This window comes from Budorcas taxicolor, chromosome X (assembly GCF_023091745.1).
Source record: "Budorcas taxicolor isolate Tak-1 chromosome X, Takin1.1, whole genome shotgun sequence".
Classification (NCBI taxonomy): domain Eukaryota; kingdom Metazoa; phylum Chordata; class Mammalia; order Artiodactyla; family Bovidae; genus Budorcas; species Budorcas taxicolor.
In genome coordinates, this window is record NC_068935.1 from 110,283,201 (window position 1) to 110,303,356 (window position 20,156).

Sequence of the window (20,156 nt, forward strand, 5' to 3'; positions counted from 1 at the left end):
CTCAAAAGCTTTAGAAAACTAATGTCTTAAATATTCAAAAATAAAACTTATAAAAAAAGATGTATCTTCTATGTATTCTCAAACAATATTAAACCTGAGTAGCATGGATTAATTTCAAAATGTTACATTGAGGTCCTAGATTTAAAATACAATAATGTAAAATATAAGTGGAGAGGGAAAGAAACTTCAATAAAATTAAGTAAAAACTGTAAGGAAGCTAACAATAGTGGAATTAAGAACTTCATCAGGATGCTTTTAACAAAAATAACACTAGAGAAAATTGAATCCGTGGAGAATGGAATTGAGGAACTAATCCTTTTACATGAAGACAAAAAAAGGAATATAAACCTGAAAGTAATGTAGGAAAAAATAATATTCATACAGTTGTTCTTGCCAAAGACAAAACCACAACCAATTGAAGGGAGGAAAATTAAACTGAGCTATAAAAATAAAAGTTTCTTAATTTTTTGAAGAATTATTTTGGTATTTAAAAAATTTCAGTTACTACAAACATCTAACTAAAATAAATTAGTGAATCAACAAAAGATATGTGGTTAAGAATAAAAATCAAGTAGGTTTAGACTTCTCTGTAACAGCACTAGAAAACATCGAATCAGTGTCTAAATTTTAATTAGGAAAGAATCATAAATTAATCACTTTGTTATATGCAAGGGTCACAGACTTACCTGAATATTTAGTGACTGAGGAAATACAGGATCAATCCAGAAAAATCACAATATGGTGTAGTAGATACTTGCAAGATAAATAAAAATGTGTTCAAGCTATACTTTAATAGCATAATATCATATATCAGTCTGAAAGTAAAAAGTTATTCAATAGTAACACTGAGAAAGCTAATTAGGAAAATATTAGACCTTTTCTATTAGATTATTTTATACTACAGAAATAAATTTCAAATGGATTGTGGGAAAAAAGGTACTATATAAAACTGGGGGCATACCATATAATAAGCATTGAGGAAGATGATTCAAGTAAATGGTTTAAAGCATCAAAGAATGACAGACTTTTGAGAAATTCTTAAATACATAAAGGACACAGTGTGTATATTTGTAGTATGTCTGCTACTGATGCTGTTTAGTCACTAAGTTGTGTCCGACTCTGCATAATCAGTAAGAAAATCAATGGCTAACAGCAATCAGAGATGAATTTTCTGTTACAAAACAGTGTTAATAGGTGCACCCTTTATGGAAAACATTGAATAATATGTATCAAATACCTAGGAATTTAAATTGCAGAAACAAAAGTTAGACACCAGGGTGTTTGTTATTGCTTCATTAACATAAGTGAAAATTAGAAACAACTGAAATATCTAACAATGAGGGATGTCTTAGTACCATGATTTCCAAGATGTCTTATTATTTCTTAAACTCTTCATTATAAAAAATAAGTTAGATTTACACCAATTTCACTTGGCTTGTCTTTTCTGAATCTAAAGAGGCAAATCTTTTTGGCAGTTCATTTACTGTAAAAATGCTTTGGCGTTTATAAATTATCATCCTAAGCATATTATTTTCATCTTAATTCTTCCCTGTAAGCCAAGCAACACAGGGAATAAATTATTATTTCTGCTATTCCTCAGATAATATAATTATTAAGCAGGTTTTTTTCTTTCTTTATTTGCTTGCCCATCCAATTTTACTTTCTGCCTTTCTCTACCCTGCTTCCTTAATAAGAGGGAGACTAATCTTTAAGTGTTCTATCAACTAGCATCTCTAACTCTGGCTTCTGGATGTGTGACCTAAACAGAAATTACTGGCAAGAGAGGAGCGTATTGGAGGAGAGAGAGGTATTTATTGCCTTGGCTCACTCCCTGCTAACCTACCAGCTAACTGGTTGAATTTTCTCTCCGCAGCCACAACTGCTGCGGCTGTCTCTTCCAGAGCTCAGCTCTCACTGGGCTCTAGTATTAACATTCTTTTCCATTATCCCTTCAGGCCTACAGGGAATAAGGGCTTTCTAGTACTACTAGTCCCGGCGTGCTCCACAATTCTTACTGGTTAATATCTCCCTTCCCACCTCACTTCATTAATCCCATTGTGTGGTGTGACATCTGAATACTGTCAGGGCCATGATGGATAAAGATACCCAGGGAGTTAATGGCTTTTTCAATTATTTCGTAGAAGAATATGTCACAGCCAGGTTAAAGACTGTAACATAGCTATTCTTTCTATTATAGCAAGCTATATTAATATTTAAGGAGAAAATTTTGCTTTAAACAATAAAAGTAGGATATCTTATTGTGAGACAGAAATATAGTTTTCATTAGCTAAAATGTATCTGTGGATGGACAAGGTTTCTTATGTACAATGACTAGCACAGAGGTTCTTTCTTTTTCTTTCACCAAGTAGATGATTAGACTATTCAAATTCTGTTCTCATGTCACTGATCTTCCTGTCACTAGTCCTTTTATAATGAAATATTATGTCAGTTGAGTGCAGCGTGAAGTCTTTGTGGAAAAGGGCAACATGAGAGAAAAAGAAGCCAGTGACATAGAACTTCAAGATAATACCTATAAAAATGAACTCATCTGTATGAAAGTGCCCAGAACAAAACACAAACCCTTACTGACATCATTCTTCGGAAAGAAAAAATCAGATTTTCTGACAGAGTAATCTTTGAGCAAATGCGGCAGTTGTTGTTATATATACTATTACTTATTATTTAAGTTTCTGAATTTAATAATTTAGTGCTGTTATGTTGAAGTGAAAATATTTGGGGGTACATATTATTAAATAAGTTGCCTTTTAGTAAAGCTGCTAAGTGGCCAAACCCATTGAGTTGCTAAATCAAATTTTAGTTCCATAATCACACATATATACTTAATAAGGCAGAATTCAGGGTTGAATGTTTGTTTTACTTAGGAGAAGGGAAAGGCTGTCCACTCTAGTATTCTGGCCTGGAGAATTCCACGGACAGTATAGTCCATGGGGTCGCAAAGAGTTGGACATGACTGAGCGACTTTCACTTTACTAAGGAGGAACAAACATGAAAGTATTTTGTAGAGGTGACAAGGGCGACATCAGGAGAAGGCTGAGCAAACTCAAATAGTTGTGAGATTTAGAAGATTAAACGTTAGGACTTGAGAGCCACTCTGCTTCATTTGACACATCACTCCCTTCCAGGATTCTTTAGGTTCCAAATCCTTCCTTGCAAGGCATGGGTTTAACTTGTAAACACCAAGCTCTGGTACATAACAAGTATTCAATTAAGAAAAAAGTCGTAAATTAAGTAATGTAAGTTATCCAGCAAATCAAAGCAGAAAGATAAAATATAATTCATAGACACAAGTGCCATATTTTCAGTTTGTCACAAGCAAAGCAAAGGGCATCGCAGTCAGATATGACTTAATTATTAAAGATATTAGGACTTTCTAGTCACAAAGGGCAGAGAGAACTTTTCTTCTAAATCTTGTACCAATAGGAGGATTCAACACCTAAATACCACATAATAAGTCCAATTGTGTAGAAGAGTGAGGTTTGGTTCACTTAGGAAGTATAAAATTGTATTACAGCTTTTTTGACTAAAGGGTATTTATACATGAATCTGTGACTTGCAGCTGGGTTCACCGAAATTGAACTGAGGTTTGCTGCAGAGTCCTGAGGGGTGGCAGTACAGCCAGAAGAATGAAGTATCCTGTCCCTAGCCTGGGAGAGTTTGATTTTTAAATTTTGTAAATAGGTCACTGAGATAGGGGGATAAATGCACAATACTTCAAAAATGTAACTATCAACAGGGCTCAGCAACCAATTTGTGTTTGTGTTAAGTTCTTCCCCTCTAGGATACAGTGGATAGGAAACCAGATAGGCTGGTGCGTAAATTAGCATCATTGTGTGAAGATTAAGACTATTCCAGGAATCTGTCTTGGATGAAAGGACTTCTTGCCTGTGCACAGATAAACTGTGGAAGTCCCTAAATGCAAAGACAGGGCTTTGATCAAAAAACATCAGGAGGGAAAAAGGTTCTGGAGAGGAGAAAAAAATGGTTTTCTGGGTAAGAAAATGGGGACTGGATAAAATTAGGAACTGTAGTGAAAGAAATTACTACTATAAGAGATCAAGACCCAGAATGCAAGTAATTTTCATCTTGTCTGCCAGCAGGAATGTGCTGTGGATTTGGGAACAGAAAGTTGTGAAAAATACTCAGTTTGCAGAAACTGTCATGATTTGCTGATGGTGCAAGCTCTGGGCATGTAGGATGTGAGTGCAGGCAAATAGCCTGCACTTCTTATGACTGACTTTTTTCTTATTTCTAAATTTTATTACAATCAATGGGCATATCCATGTGCTAACATTTATGATTATACCTTTTTATATATAAAGTTGTACAAAAACTATAGTGCTGTTCAATAAGAGGTTTTTTTTTTTTTTTCTAACCAGTTGTCCTTTAGGAAAACATTTCTTAGCTTTCAAGTTTCAATTCAAGTGCTTGCCTTGCCCCTTCCTCAGTGAAGGCATTTAAAACATCTCTGTCTCTCATTTTAATTTTTTTATCATATGACTGATTATTTTATTCTTAGCATTTACTGAAATCACTAAATGCATTAAAATAATTTTGTCTGTCTGTTGCTTGTTTATTGCCTGCTTCCTTTCTGTGAGGAAAGGTACCACATCAGTCCTTTGCTCTTACATATTTGACACAACTGGATAGCAGGCATTTAACAATATTTCCTGAATGAAGGAACAAATGGACAAATGGACAAATTAATGAATATTATATATTTACCCACTCTGTTTCAAGTGTTGCCATGGTGTCCTTTATCATTTTAACCAATTTTATTATTTTATTTTTCCATGTGAAGGTCAAATTAATTCTTGGTAGGTCAGGTTTATTATCTCACAAACTGCCATTACTCGTAGTAGTGCCTCAAAGTCAGAGGGAACTTTCCCCTAAAGAAGTTCTCTCACCTCTAAAAAGCCTTCATCCTCTTTATCGTTACTTCAAAAGCCCTTTGACTTCTTGGCATGATTTAAATGACCATGAATGACTTCTGCATCATTAATGCAGTGAACCATTCACTTGTTTTCTGCTTTACTATATGACTGACCTTACATTTCTTTATGATTATTAAGGGATGCTATTTAATTTTGAAATAACTTATAGTAGTGGTTTAAGCAGACCTTGATTCATTACCTGAGCATTCCTTATAAGACACAGAAAATTACCATTTTAAAGTCAAAACATCAAAGCTTCTTACTCTTAAAGCTGTCCTGTAGTAAGAGTGAAAGTCAAATACTAAAGCAATAGTAAAATATGAATCCTTAAGGTTTTAACCATGTTGAAAATCCTACAATGTGTCCCTTTGAGCAACTAAAATTCTCATTGGTTATTAGATCTTATAAAAGTTGGGAGCAGAAATGAGATTTTAAAAACTAAGCCCCAATTATAATTCTTATTTCTTACCTTAGACATTATACTATACTAGCAATTGAGATAGCAATGGGTTAAATGTTAGTAAGACTGAAGATTTTTGTTGGTTATAAAAGTGGGTGGTAGTATCACTGATAGAACCTATCTATATATTAGGCAGAACTCTTAATTAACATGGGTAGAAAGTACATAATTACTGACACTTTTGTAGCATTTCCTATGACCAGGATCTCTTCTAAGGAATTGACACACATGACATATAAAATATTTGTAAGAGTTCTTTGAAGATGGTGTCTATGTTACCTTAACAAAGGAGGAAACTGAAGTACAGGACAAAGAGGAGAATCACAGCTACTAAGTGGCAGATTTGGGATTCAAATGCAGGTAATCTATGAACAATACATATTGTCTTTAAACCTGCAATATACATTTAGGTGGAGCTTATTTGAATATTTTCACATTACTGATATGGTTTTCAGTCACCAAATAAATATGACAAATATTTATTTGTTTAAATAAAAATGACAAATTTAGAACTTGTCAGAAATCACTGGTAATTATTTGATTCCATGCACTTGCCAAGATTGACAGTGGAGAACTTAATTAAGCCTTTTCAGTGTTAACAGCAGATTATAAGAGTTGAATATACACATATTTAAAGAAAACACTAAAGCATTTTTTGTCACTCCTTGCTGACTATATCCTCTGCTATATGTGGCTATCTCAGAACTATACCTCCATGGCTTTTGATCTATGCATTTAAACACTTCGTAATTCACAGTATTAACAAATTTAAGGAAAACAGTATCATCTCAATAGATGCAGAAAAATAATAAAATTCAGTATTTACTCAGGGTAAAAGTTTTTAGTAAACTAGGATGAGGAGGCACATACTACCACCTGAATGAGTATGGCACAACTGCAAGCTTTCTTACAGAAACTGGGAATAGAAAGATGATTATTACCACTAACTCTGTTTATCATGATACTGGCAATCTTAATCAGTGCAATATGGCTGAAAAATTTTAAGAATTGGAAGAATAACTGAATTGTCTCTATTTGTAGATTCTATCATTTTATCCCTATAAAGATAAAAGTATCTTCATAAAGACAATTTGGGTTAAGAAAGATTAGCAAGGTTTCTACACGTAGAATAAAAATACATCTGTGTCTCTTTTGCTGTCTCGCATATAGGGGTTATCGTTACCATCTTTCTAAATTCCATATATATGCATTAGTATACTGTATTGGTGTTTTTCTTTCTGGCTTACTTCACTCTGCATAATCGGCTCCAGTTTCATCCACCTCATTAGAACTGATTCAAATTATTCTTTTTAATGGCTGAGGAATACTCCATTGTGTATATGTACCACAGCTTTCTTATCCATTCATCTGCTGATGGATATCTAGGTGGCTTCCATGTCCTGGCTATTATAAACAGTGCTGCGATGAACATTGGGGTACATGTGTCTCTTTCAATTCTGGTTTCCTTGGTGTGTATGCCCAGCAGTGGGATTGCTGGTTGATAAGGCAGTTCTATTTGCAATTTTTTAAGGAATCTCCACACTTGTTCTCCATAGCAGCTGTACTAGTTTGCATTCCCACCAACAGTGTAAGAAGGTTCCCTTTTCTCCACACCCTCTCCAGCTTTTATTGTTTGTAGACTTTTTGACAGCAGCCATTCTGACTGGTGTGAAATGGTACCTCATTGTAGTTTTGATTTGCATTTCTCTGATAATGAGTGATGTTGAGCATCTTTTCATGTGTTTGTTAGCCATCTGTATGTCTTCTTTGGAGAAATGTCTGTTTAGTTCTTTGGCCCATTTTTTGAGACAGCAAAAGAGACACAGATGTATAGAACAGTCTTTTGGACTGTGGGAGTGAGAAAGGGTGGGATGATTTGGGAGAATGGCATTGAAACATGTATAATATCATATATGAAACGAATCACGAGTCCAGGTTCGATGCATGATACTGGATGATTGAGGCTGGTGCACTGAGATGACCCAGAGGGATGGTATGGGGGGGGGGTGCGGGGGGTGGTTCAGGATGGGGAACACATGTATGCCTGTGGCGGATTCATGTTGATGTATGGCAAAACCAATACAATATTGTAAAGTAATTAGCCTCTAATTAAAATAAATAAAATTATATTTAAAAAAATAAAAATAGTAAAAGTAGTGATTCAAGCAAAAAACTTAAAAGAGTAAGCACTTCATAAATCCTCTCCACTGTAAAAACAATGAACATGGGGAAAATGATTTCAAACTCTGAAAATTAAGAAAAACTTTCAGCAAGCCAGGAAGTGTTTGTTCAAGAACAAAATGACTGACTCTTGTTGAGAACAGTGTCCCTTCACTCTTTTTTTCCTGAAAAAAGCGAGCGAAATAGCTCAGTTGTGTCTAACTCTTTGCGACCCCATGGACTGTAGCCCACCAGGCTCCTTAATCCATGAAATTTTCTAGGCAAGAATATTGGAGTGGGTTGCCATTTTTTTCTGAGGTAACTCTTAAAACCAGCAGTCCAGGGACAGAATAAGGTTGGAGCTCCTTTAAAGCTCCATTCCAGAGAACTGTTATTATTTTTCCTGCCTGGTGGGTCTATGGAAGACCTCACTCATCATATTGTCTTTATTTAATCTGATTCAAAACTCATGCAGTGTGAACAGCTTTTCCTGGGACTGATTCTTGAGAACAGTAAGAGGCAATTACTTAACAGTGTAATTGCCTGTAGAAAAGGGTAAAAGTTGAGGAAAACAATTGACTAATCAAAAAGTTTGAAAGTAAAACCCTGGAAAGATGATGTTCATGAATGCTTGGAAAATTTCCAATATCTTACTAGGAATCAAGAAGGCAATTCAAGTGCGTAGAGCTTTGTGCATGCCCTAAACTGTATAAAGCAAAGGAAAGACCTGGCAATAGCCTAGTCTCCAGTGGTGGTGGTTTAGTTGCTAAGTTGTGTCTGACTCTTTGTGACCCCAAGGTTTGTAGCCCATCAGGCTCCTCTGTCCATGGGATTTTCCAGGCAAGAATACTGAAGTGGGCTGCCATTTCCTTCTCCAGAGGATCTTCCCTTCTCAGGGATTGAACCTGGGTGTTCTGCATTCCAGGAGGATTCTTTACCAATTGAGCCATCAGGGAAAATCCTGGTCTTCAATAGCTGGCTTAATTTGAGATTCTGTCAATGCAAGAAGTGAAGATAAGACACAGTTGTACACTGCCTTACTGCCTTGCTGAATTGTGGAAGTGTCACCAACATGCACAGAGCTCCGCAGCAAAGATTGGAAGATTTATTGGTTTCAGGCATTTAAGGAAATCTCTGTTCAGTCATTAGCTGGTCAGTGCTTCCCAGTTGACGCTAGTGGTAAAGAAGCCACCTGCCAATGCAGAAGACATAAGAGACACAGGCTCCATCCCTGCGTCTGGAAGATCCCCTGGAGGAGGGCATGACAATCCATCCCAGTGTTCTGGAAAATCCCATGGACCCGGGAGTCTGATGGGCTACAGTCCATAATGTCACACAGAGTCAGATACAACTGAAGAGACTTAGCACACAAGAAGCTAACTGAGCAGGGCTTCAGTAGCCACATGTAACCAAGAATATCAGCTTTCCAGAATTCGTTCAGAACAGTCGCTAAACAGGCAAACAAAATAACAGGACTAAAAATAGTTTGCATTATATTATTTTAAACATCTGGTTAAAAAAATACTAGGTATGCTAAAAACGAAGAATGTATGGTCTCTGCTTTAGGAAGGAAAAAGAAAGCCAATTGAGACTGTCTCTGAAGAAGCTGAATTGTTGGACTTGCTACAAAAAAGTTAAAATCAGCTATTTCTACTGTGTTCAAAGAGCTGAAGAAAACCATGTCTAAAGAATTAAAGTATGAGAAAAGTGTCTTACCAAAAGAAACTATGACAAATGAGAGAAATCACATGAAAAAGAATGAAATCAAAATTCTAGAGTAGAAAACTGGTGATATAAAAATATTAAATATAGGGTTTAACATGTAAGGAGGTTGGAGTTCACTATGCTGTTCTAACATCAAGTTAAAAAAAATCTGAAAAGGCTAAAAAATCAACAACTTTCCTAGGATCCTTAATAGAGATGAGAATACAGGAAAAACCACAACTTTTAAGATTGAAGAAACACACAAGCAAATACAGGGACTCAGTTTACCAGAGTAGAGACTCATGAATAGAAAATACCACAGGAACCAGCGCGGGGAAGGAAAACCTGAAATACAATTGTTGAATTGCTGGAGGCTCAGTCTGGACAACTCAGAGTTAAACCCAATCATAGGAGGTCCATCAGGTTCCCATAGTAAATGTCACAAAAAATTTCCTTCCTGCTTTTGGCACAGAGTTGAAAATGTTACCATTTTGACATATGCCAGAGACACACAGTTATTTTTACTAAGGCCTGCCCTCAGAGGAAATGGTATAACCAGAGACTAACTGACCTAAGGGAAGGGAAATACTCAATCCAGTCAGTACTAGACTTCAACATAGGAGACTGGAAAGACTCAACTCCAGCCCCTAGAATCATCGTATCTCACCTAAGGCAGGCTACATATTATATGCTTTCCACTATATGATGTTCTGATGTTCTGGAAAGGACAAAAGTATGAGACTAGTAAAAAAGTTCAGTAGTTAGCAAGGGGTGGGGTGGGGTGGGAAATGATTGGAAACAGCAGAGAATTTTCAGGGCAGTAAATATATATATATATTTTAATGACACTATAATAGTGGCTACATATCATTATACATTAGTCCAAAACTGTAGAATGTACAAAAGCAGGAGAGAACATAAAGGTAAACCATGGACTTAGGGGGATAATGATGTGCCAATGGAGGCTGATCATTGTGTAACAAGTGTAGCACTCTGGTGGGGGATCTATGCATGTATCTGGGCATGAGAGAAGTAACTATTCTTTCCACTGAATTTTCCTATGAACCTAAAATTACTCTTGAAAAACATCTTTAAAATATTAACTATAGAAGCTCAACAAGTTATTTAAGTGGGGAGGAGAGATTATCAGCCAACTTGAAGATAGATTATCTTCAGTCGCGATTATCCAGTCTGAACAACAGAGAGAAGAAAGAATGAAAAAACGAACTAAGCATTAGAAACCTGTGACACACCCTCAAGTGTATTAACATATACATAACGGATATTCCAGAAGAAGAAACAGCAAAAGGACAAAAAAGCCTTCCTGAAGAGATAATGGCTGACTTTTTCTTTTCAAATTTGATGAAAACATTAATCTACATACCTCCAAAGCTCACAAACCTCAAAGTAAGATAAACTCAAAGAGATTCATTTGTGGACACATCTTGAAAGTAACTAGAGAGAAGATATCCTTGACAAAAATACAAAGGGGCCTCAGTATGATTATCAGCTATTTAATCATGCAAAGATGGGCTCAATAAATGACAGAAATGGTATAGAACTAACAGAAGCAGAGGATATTAAGAAGAGGTGGCAAGAATACACAGAAGAACTGTACAAAAAAGGTCTTCACGACCAAGATAATCACGATGGTGTGATCACTCACCTAGAGCCAGACATCCTGGAATGTGAAGTCAAGTGGGCCTTAGGAAGCATCACTACGAACAAAGCTTGTGGAGGTAATGGAATTCCAGTTGAGCTATTTCAAATCCTGCAAGATGATGCTGTGAATGTGCTGCACTCAATATGCCAGCAAATTTGGGAAACTCAGCAGTAGCCACAGGACTGGAAAAGGTCAGTTTTGATTCCAATCCCAAAGAAAGGCAATGCCAAAGAATGCTCAAACTACCGCACAATCGCACTCATCTCACACGCTAGTAAAATAACGCTCAAAATTCTCCAAGCCAGGCTTCAGCAGTACATGAACCGTGAACTTCCAGATGTTCAAGCTGGTTTTAGAAAAAGCAGAGGAACCAGAGGTCAAATTGCCAGCATCTGCTGGATCATGGAAAAAGCAAGAGAGTTCCAGAAAAACATCTATTTCTGCTTTATTGACTAGGCCAAAGCCTTTGGCTGTGTGGACCACAATAAACTGTGGAAAATTATGAGAGAGATGGGAATACCAGACCACCTGACCTGCCTCTTGAGAAACCTATATGCAGGTCAGGAAGCAACAGTTAGAACTGGACATGGAACAACAGACTGGTTCCAAACAGGAAAAAGAGTACGTCAAGGCTGTATATTGTCACCCTGCTTATTTAACTTATATGCAGAGTACATCATGAGAAACGCTGGGCTGGAAGAAGCACAAGCTGGAATCAAGATTGCTGGGAGAAATCTCAATAACCTCAGATATGCAGATGACACCACCCTTATGGCAGAAAGTGAAGAGGAACTAAAAAGCCTCTTGATGAACGTGAAAGAAGAGAGTGAAAAAGTTGGCTTAAAGCTCAACATTCAGAAAACGAAGATCATGGCATCTGGTCCCATCACTTCATGGGAAATAGATGGGGAAACAGTGGACACAGTGTCAGACTTTAATTTTGGGGGCTCCAAAATCACTGCAGATAGTGATTGCAGCCATGAAATTAAGAGATGCTTACTCCTTGGAAGGAAAGTTACGACCAACCTAGATAGCATATTCAAAAGCAGAGACATTACTTTGCCAACCAAGATCTGTCTATTCAAGGCTATGGTTTTTCCAGTGGTCGTGTATGGATGTGAAAGCTGGACTATAAAGAAGGCTGAGAGCTGAAGAATTGATGCTTTTCAACTGTGGTGTTGGAGAAGACTCTTGAGAGTCCCTTTGAATGCAAAGAAATCCAAACAGTCCATTCTAAAGGAAATCGGTCCTGGGTGTTCTTTGGAAGGATTGATGCTAAAGCTGAAACTCCAATACTTTGGCCACCTCATGAGAAGATTTGACTCATTGGAAAAGACTCTGATGCTGGGAGGGATTAGGGGCAGAGGAGAAAGGGACGCCAGAGGCTGAGATGGCTGGATGGCATCACCAACTCGATGGACATGAGTTTGAGTGAACCCCGGGAGTTGGTGATGGACAGGGAGGCCTGGTGTGCTGCAGTTCGTGGGGTCGCAAACAGTTGTACACGACTGCGTGACTGAACTGAACTGAATCATCAGAAATCATAGATGTCAGAAGGCAGTGGTATAACATATTCAAAATGGTGATAGAAGAAAGTAAGTCAATAAGGAATTAAATATCCAACAAAACCGTCCTTCAAAAAAAAATGGAGAAATTAATACATTCACAAATAAACACCCAGATTTCTTGGCTGATAGATCAGCCATACAAAATATAGGCAATCCTCCAGAATGAAAGAAACCTAGACCATTGCTTGAATCTTCATGAAGAAAGAGCAAACACTGGTCAACACACCTAAGTGAGTAGGTAAACATTAAGAGTATAAGGATTTTTCAAAACATCCTACACAAAATACTCTAAAATTTAATGGCACACTGTTTTAAATTTTATTGGAATATAGTTGATTTATAATCCTGGGTTAGTTTCAGGTATACAGAAAACTGATTCAGTATACATATACCCATTTTTTTTTCAGATTTGTTTCCTCTATAGTTTATTACAGAATGCTGAGTAAAGTTCCTGTGCTATACAGTAGGTCCTTGTTGGTTATCTATTTTATATATAGTAATGTGTGTATGTTAATCCCAAACTCCTAATTTCATCCCCCCTAACATTACCCTTCGGTAACCATGTTTGTTTTCAAAATCTGTAAATATGTTTGTTTTGTAAATAAGTTCATTTATATTACTTTTTAAATGATTAGATTCCACATACGAGTAATACCATATGATACTTGTCTTTCTGTGACTTACTTCACTTAGTACAATAATATCTAGGTCCATCCATGTTGCTACCAGTGTTACTATTTCATTCTTTTTTGAGTAATATTCCATCATGTGTGTCTGTGTGTGTGTGTGTGTACATATATATATGTATATATAAATGTGGTGGTTTAGTCACTAAGTCGTGTCCAACTCTTGTGACCTCATGGACTGTAGCCCACCAAGCTCCTCTGTCCACCAGGCTCCTCCTCCATGGGATTTCCCAGGCAAGGCTACTGGAGTGGGTTGCCATTTCCTTCTTTTATATATTTATATATATTTATATATTTATATATATATATATATGTATCTTACACATATATAGGCTTCCCCAGTGGCTCAGTGGTAAATAATTCGCTTGCAATGCAGGCGATGCAGGTTCAGTCCCTGGGTTGGGAAAATCCCCTAAAGAAAGGCATGGCAACCCACTCCAGTATTCTTGCCAGGAGAATCCCATGGACAAAGAAGCCTGGTGGGCTAAAGTCCATAGGGTTGCAAAGAGTTAGACAAGACTAACAACTGAGCATATATATATATACACCCACACACATTACATACATATATACATACATACAGATGTACATACACATACCCCATGTATTTTTATCCATTCCTCTGTTAATGGATTTTTAGGTTTCTTCCATTGTCATGGCTATTGTAAATAATGCTTCAGTGAACATTGGGTTGCATGTATCTTTTGTAATTATGGTTTTCTCTGAATATATGCCCAGGAATGGGATTACTGGATAATATGGCATTTCTATTTTTCATTTTTAAGGAACATCCATACTGTTCTCCATAGTGGATGTACCAATTTACATTGCCACAAACAGTGCAGGAGGGCTCTCTTTTATCCACACCCTCACAAGCATTATTGTTGACTTTTTCATGATATAGTCTAAAAGGATAAGTTAAATGATATGGGAACTATATCCTAATAATAATTAAATGTATGTGATACATTAGTCCTGAATATTTAGAAAGTGAAATTTTAAAGATACCATTTACACTAACATCAGAATTGACAGGTATCCAGTAGAGAATCTAACAGAAGAGATACATAACCATCACCTAGTAAAGAATATAATTTTAGAGAGAGATTAAAGAATAAAGACAAACCTCCCTTGTTCATGAATTGAATTGCTCAGTATTAAAAAGATAAAAATTCCCTGAAAACTGATTGTAAATAATCAAAATAAGAATCCCAACAGGTGTTTCATTCTACATTTTGCTTTGCAATTCAGCTAGCTAATTCTAAAATTTATAGTAAGCTGTAAATGTCCTAGGAACGTGAAGACATACTTGAATAAAAACAAACAAGAAGAATTTCTATAATATAAAATGGCATATAAAACTGTGGTAAACAAGAAAGGATATTATTCATGCAAGGACAGATAAATAGACCAATGCTGGAGAATAGAGAACATGTAAATAGATCCTGACACAAGTGATACTGGAAGGGGAAAAATGAACTTTTATTGCAGTATGATTTAGTGCTAATTCTATGTATGTCAAAAGACAATCAGTATTGGTGAGAACGTGGAGAAATTGGAACCCTTGCACATTGTTGGTGGGATTACAATATGGCAGCTATGGAAAACAATATGAGGATTCTACGAAAACTTGGGACAAGAATTAGCATGTGATCTAGCAGTCCTGCTACTGGGTATTTATCCAAAAGTATTAAAATCAGGATCTCAGACTGCATTTGGCACTCCTATGTTCATCACAGCACTATTCACAGCAGCCATGATGTGGAAACAACCCACATGTCCATTGATGGATGGATGGATGGATGGATAAACAAAATGTGGTATATAAACAATGGAATACTATTCAGCCTCAAAAATGAGGATTGTTCTGTCATATAGGACAACATGGATGAACCTTAAGAATATTATGCTAATAAAATAAGCTAGTTAAGGAAGACAAATACTGCATGGTTCTACTTACATGAGATATATATAATTGTCAAATTCATCAAATCAAGGATTAGAATCGTGATTTCCAGGGCCTGAGGGAGGGAGAAATGGGGAGTTACTGATTAACAGACATAAAATTTCACTCAAGCAAGATGAATAACCTCTAAAGACTGGCTTAAAAAATTTTACTTTTAGTCAACAGTAATATACACATAAAAATGTACAGAGTACGTCTCATGTTAATTGTTCTTAAAACAATAAGATTAAATTTTTAAAAAAGAAACCCATTCGTTAAATATTTCCATTTGTTTTGTAGTATGAGGATTCACATATTACATGGATAAAGCATTAGATGAATTAAAAACATAAATATAATTCACTTTCTGTTAGTCACTTACTTTATAACTCTTTCTGAAACCCAGAGAATCAGTGGATTTCTATGCATAAGCTTATACCATATACATATAATAGATAATTAAAATTTTATGAAATTATAATTTTCTGTCAGATCAATATAGACCATTAAAAGTAATAAGTTTCATGGTACACTCATTACAGACATTGCATAATATATGTGTTTCTAAAAGTTTTTACATGGTATATTATTATGTAATAAAGACCACAGGCCTTATGAAAAATAGTTAAAGGAAAAATACTAAAGAATCTTTTCCACTATTACATAAAAAACATATATGACTTAATGAAAGTGATATTATAGTTTTATACATCTTAGATGTTTAACATGACCTGACACTTGATTGTGGAAGTGAGTATGGAAAGAGTCTACATTTTGTATTTAGCCCACTCCTTTCACTTCACACTATATGAAGTCAGAAGTGCAGTTTTAGCCCTAGATGTGGATGGAGGTGAACCAAAGTATCTGGTGTATGCTTGAGGTGTGTACTTATATTTTATGCATTCCTCCACCATTCCATTCAGTGAGATGTGCTTTCCTGAGTTTACCTAGCAGTACAACATCTGTGTTATTCTTACACTGTTCCTTAAGATATCAATCACACTGAAACAAATTTGAAGAACAAGTGTTATAACAGAAATGAAAATGTATTAATCAATCCCATTTTTGCCTCCCCAAGTATTGACAGATTTAAAATGGAATTCACTGAGTGGGTATGCTTTACTTATGTTTGTATTTCTGGTGGAATACTATATGTAAACTTATATCAAATTCAAATCACATAAGGTTTAATACAGTTATCACATTGGAAATACTTTTATAGAACCTCTATAGGTTATTGTGCTTTATTTTGTTTATAATAACATTCTATTAACTAAATATGGCAACCCCCAAATGGAGTAGTAGGAATAAACACATTTATTAAATTGTAAGTTCATTTTCTTTTAAGTAGTAAGATTCTTGAAGTATAGAATTTGTATACTATATCATACAAAGATAATAAAATTAAAAATTCCTAAAATGCATTTATAGAATCCATCTTCAGGTGTAATATTTCCCCTGCTTATATGAACACAACTCTTTATAAAAAATCTAGTCACTGGGCACAGCATGTGCATCCAAGAGCAGAATATAGTCCTAACACTGGTAAGAGGTTTAATGTTATGAGGATCAATAAGGTACCTAAGTGCATTCTTAAGATGCTGGTTGTGCAGTATTTATTGCTGTTGATTGATTACCAAAATATGAAATATTGCATTTCCTTAAGTGGTTCTTTTTCTCATAAACAAACTACAGAATTCAGAGGGGAAAGTCAAATTCTCAGAGAAGGCTTGGGACATTTTTTTCTCCACAAGAAAGTATTATAAAATAAATAAAACACAGAAACTAAGTATTTATACAAACACTTAATTTGGAAATGTTAAAAAGCCAGCATGTTATCAATGTTTCAAATTCCACATACACTATATAAATAATATAATGCAAAAAAAACTATTGCAAATATTCAACATTTAGTATAATGTATTTTCTAATGTTTAAAATCAAAAGTTGGTAATGGTATATGTAATATTGGCCTGGCATTTAATTGGATTGTGATATGTTTTTAGTGCATTTCAGTTTTAAAATACTTTTCAATCCTCCAAATTTCGGGCACATTTTGAGACCTAGAGCCTTTAAATAGTTGAATGCCCTACTTACTAGCACATAATGAAAATGAATCTATTTTTTATTTACTGATACTGTATTAGAATAGTTCTTTGTTTCTTTATAGTTTTCTATATTAAAATCTGTTTACATATATCTTTTTTGAACTGCCCAATAATCTGCCCAATAAAATTTGACCCACAATTTTAAAAGTAAAAATGATTTCAGAATTAAGCTCATTTGATCAGTAAGGTATCTGAGGCCTATGGGTGATAAAATTAAATTTGTTCACAGTAAGGTTTAAAACCAATTCTGTGTTAATTTTTTCTTCTGTTTTGTTTCTTATTAAGTTGCTGTACTTTGCTACTGGAGGCATGAGAGAAATTTAAAAAAAAAACTATGTTCTTTTTATTGATTGATGGTTTCTTTATTTTAAAAAATACTTTCCATTGTTCTTGGAATCATGATGAACATTAGAACATTTCTTTCATCAAAATCTGAGAGATTACTCACATCAAAAATTAATAACAAATTTAATAAACTGAGATGGAAGGCACACATTGAAGGTGAGACCGCATGGTATATATGGAAAGAGCATACCTTTAGGGCCAAAGAGTTCTTGGTTCATGTCACAGCTCCTCTGCACTAGTCATTTTTGTCCTTGAATAAGTTGCTTAGCCTAAATTTTCATATTTATCACGTGAGAATAGTCATCCTTGTTTTAAGGATTGAATAAAATAGTATATGAAACACATCTGTCTCTAACTGGACTAGTGATTCTTAATTAAAGGAAGTAGCATTTATTCTTGTCATATGAGATAGTAAAAGGGAAATATAGTGAAGCAAGTATGAAACATTTGGTTTTTGTTATATTTAGTAGAATAGGAAAAGGTAGATGGGAAATTATGAATGGAGGGCCATTCAGAATCAAAGAGATGGGGTAAGCACATTTTGAAGATGCAAGAAATAAAAAAGCATTTTTTGGTGTGATGAATAAGAGAGCTGAACTATTACATATACAGAAGTAGTGATATACAATGTTAAAAGTAAAATTAGGATCACATTGTGAAGGCAAAAAGCCAGAAGGCATAGTTTAGAAGGGAACCTATAGATAGTGGAGAACATAAAAATGTTCTTGAATAACAGGGGTGGGTGGAGTAGAATGTACAGGATTCAAAGATTGGAAGTCAGGAAAAAACTATTATAATAGACCCTTTAAATTTAGGGCCTATGTATTTTATAATCTGGTAACTAATCGAATTCTGTACTTTATGAAGCCAAATTTTAAAAGGTTGAAATCATAAAACTAAAATTAAACTCTTACCTTAGTAAATGATTTAAAGTTTTATGTACTTTGCCAATTTCGGTTTAGATTGGAGAATATAAATGAAGATAAACATTTCTTTAACTCTGGAGTTAGGTTAAACATCACTTAATAAATAAAAAGTCCACTATAAAACAAAGCCAGAGATACAATAGATAAAATGTAAATATGATTATAGGCCTTTTATCCTCATCATTGAAAACAATATTGGAGTATAGTTGATTTACAGTGTTGTGTTAATTTCTCCTATACAGCAAAGTGAATCAGTTATACTTATATCCCCGCTCTTTTAGTTATTTTCCCATGTCGTTCATATAGAGTATTGAGAAGAGTTCCCTGGTCTGTATAGTAGGTCCTTATTAGTTATCAATTTTAATATATATCTTTGTCATTGTTTAGTTGCTGAGTTGTGACCGACTCTTTGTGACCCCATGGACTGCAGCCTGCCAGGCTCCCCTGTCCATGGGATTTCCCAGGCAAGAATACTGGAGTGAGTAGCCATTTCCTTCTTCAGGGCATCTTCCCCACCCAGGTATCAAATAGGTGCATGCTGCATTGGCAGTGGATTCTTTACCACTGAGCCACCAGTGAGCTCATATATATCATATGGTGTCACTTACATGTGGAATCTAACAAAATGGTACAAATGAACTTACTTACAAAACAGAGTCAGACATAGAAAACAAACTGCTTGCAGGGGGGTAGGGAAGGGAAGAGGGAGAGATAAATTGGAGCTTGGGATTGACATACACACACTTTGTTCAGTCACTCAGTCGTGTCCGACTCTTTGCAATCCCATGAACTGCAGCACGCCAGGCCTCCCTGTCCATCACCAACTCCCAGAGTTTACTCAGACTCATGTCCATTAAGTTGGTGATGCCATCCAACCGTCTCATCCTCTGTCGTCCCCTTCTCCTCCCACCTTCAGCCTTTCCCAGCATCAGGGTCTCTTCAAATAAGTCAGCTCTTCGCATCAGGTGGCCAGAGAATTGGAGTTTCAGCTTCAACATCAGTCCTTCCAATGAATATTCAGGACTGATTTCCTTTAGGATGGACTGGCTGGATCTCCTTGCAGTCCAAGGGACTCTCAAGAGTGTTCTCCAACACCACAGTTCAAAAGCATCAATTCTTCAGTGCTCAGCTTTCTTTATAGTCCAACTTTCACATCCATACATAGTAAGTAAAGTAAGTAAAGTCGCTCAGTCGTGTCCGACTCTTTGCGACCCCATGGACTGTAGCCTACCAGGCTCCTCCCTCCATGGGATTCTCCAGGCAAGAGTACTGGAGTGGGTTGCCATTTCCTTCTCCAGGGGATCATCCCAACCCAGGGATCGAACCCGGGTCTCCTGCATTCCAGGCAGACACTTTAACCTCTGAGCCACCAGGGAAGCCCATAATGGCCACTGGAAAAATCATAGCCTTGACTAGACGGACCTTTGTTGGCAAAGTAATGTCTCTGCTTTTTAATATGCTGCCTAGGTTGGTCAAAACTTTTCTTCCAAGGAGCAAGTGTCTTGATTTCATGGCTGCAATCACCATCTGCAGTGATTTTGGAGCCCCCCAAAATAAAGTCTCCCACTATTTCCACCGTTTCTCCGTCTATTTGCCATGTGATGGGACCAGATGCCATGATCTTCGTTTTCTGAATGTT

At 35.9% G+C, this 20,156-nt stretch overlaps 1 non-coding gene across 1 annotated transcript; it reads right to left on the reverse strand.

The window, feature by feature from the left end:
* Positions 1–19,821: 19,821 nt before the first annotated feature.
* Positions 19,822–19,893, reverse strand: TRNAS-GGA (transfer RNA serine (anticodon GGA)). The gene has a single exon. It is a non-coding gene; the product is annotated as a tRNA-Ser (tRNA).
* Positions 19,894–20,156: the final 263 nt, after the last annotated feature.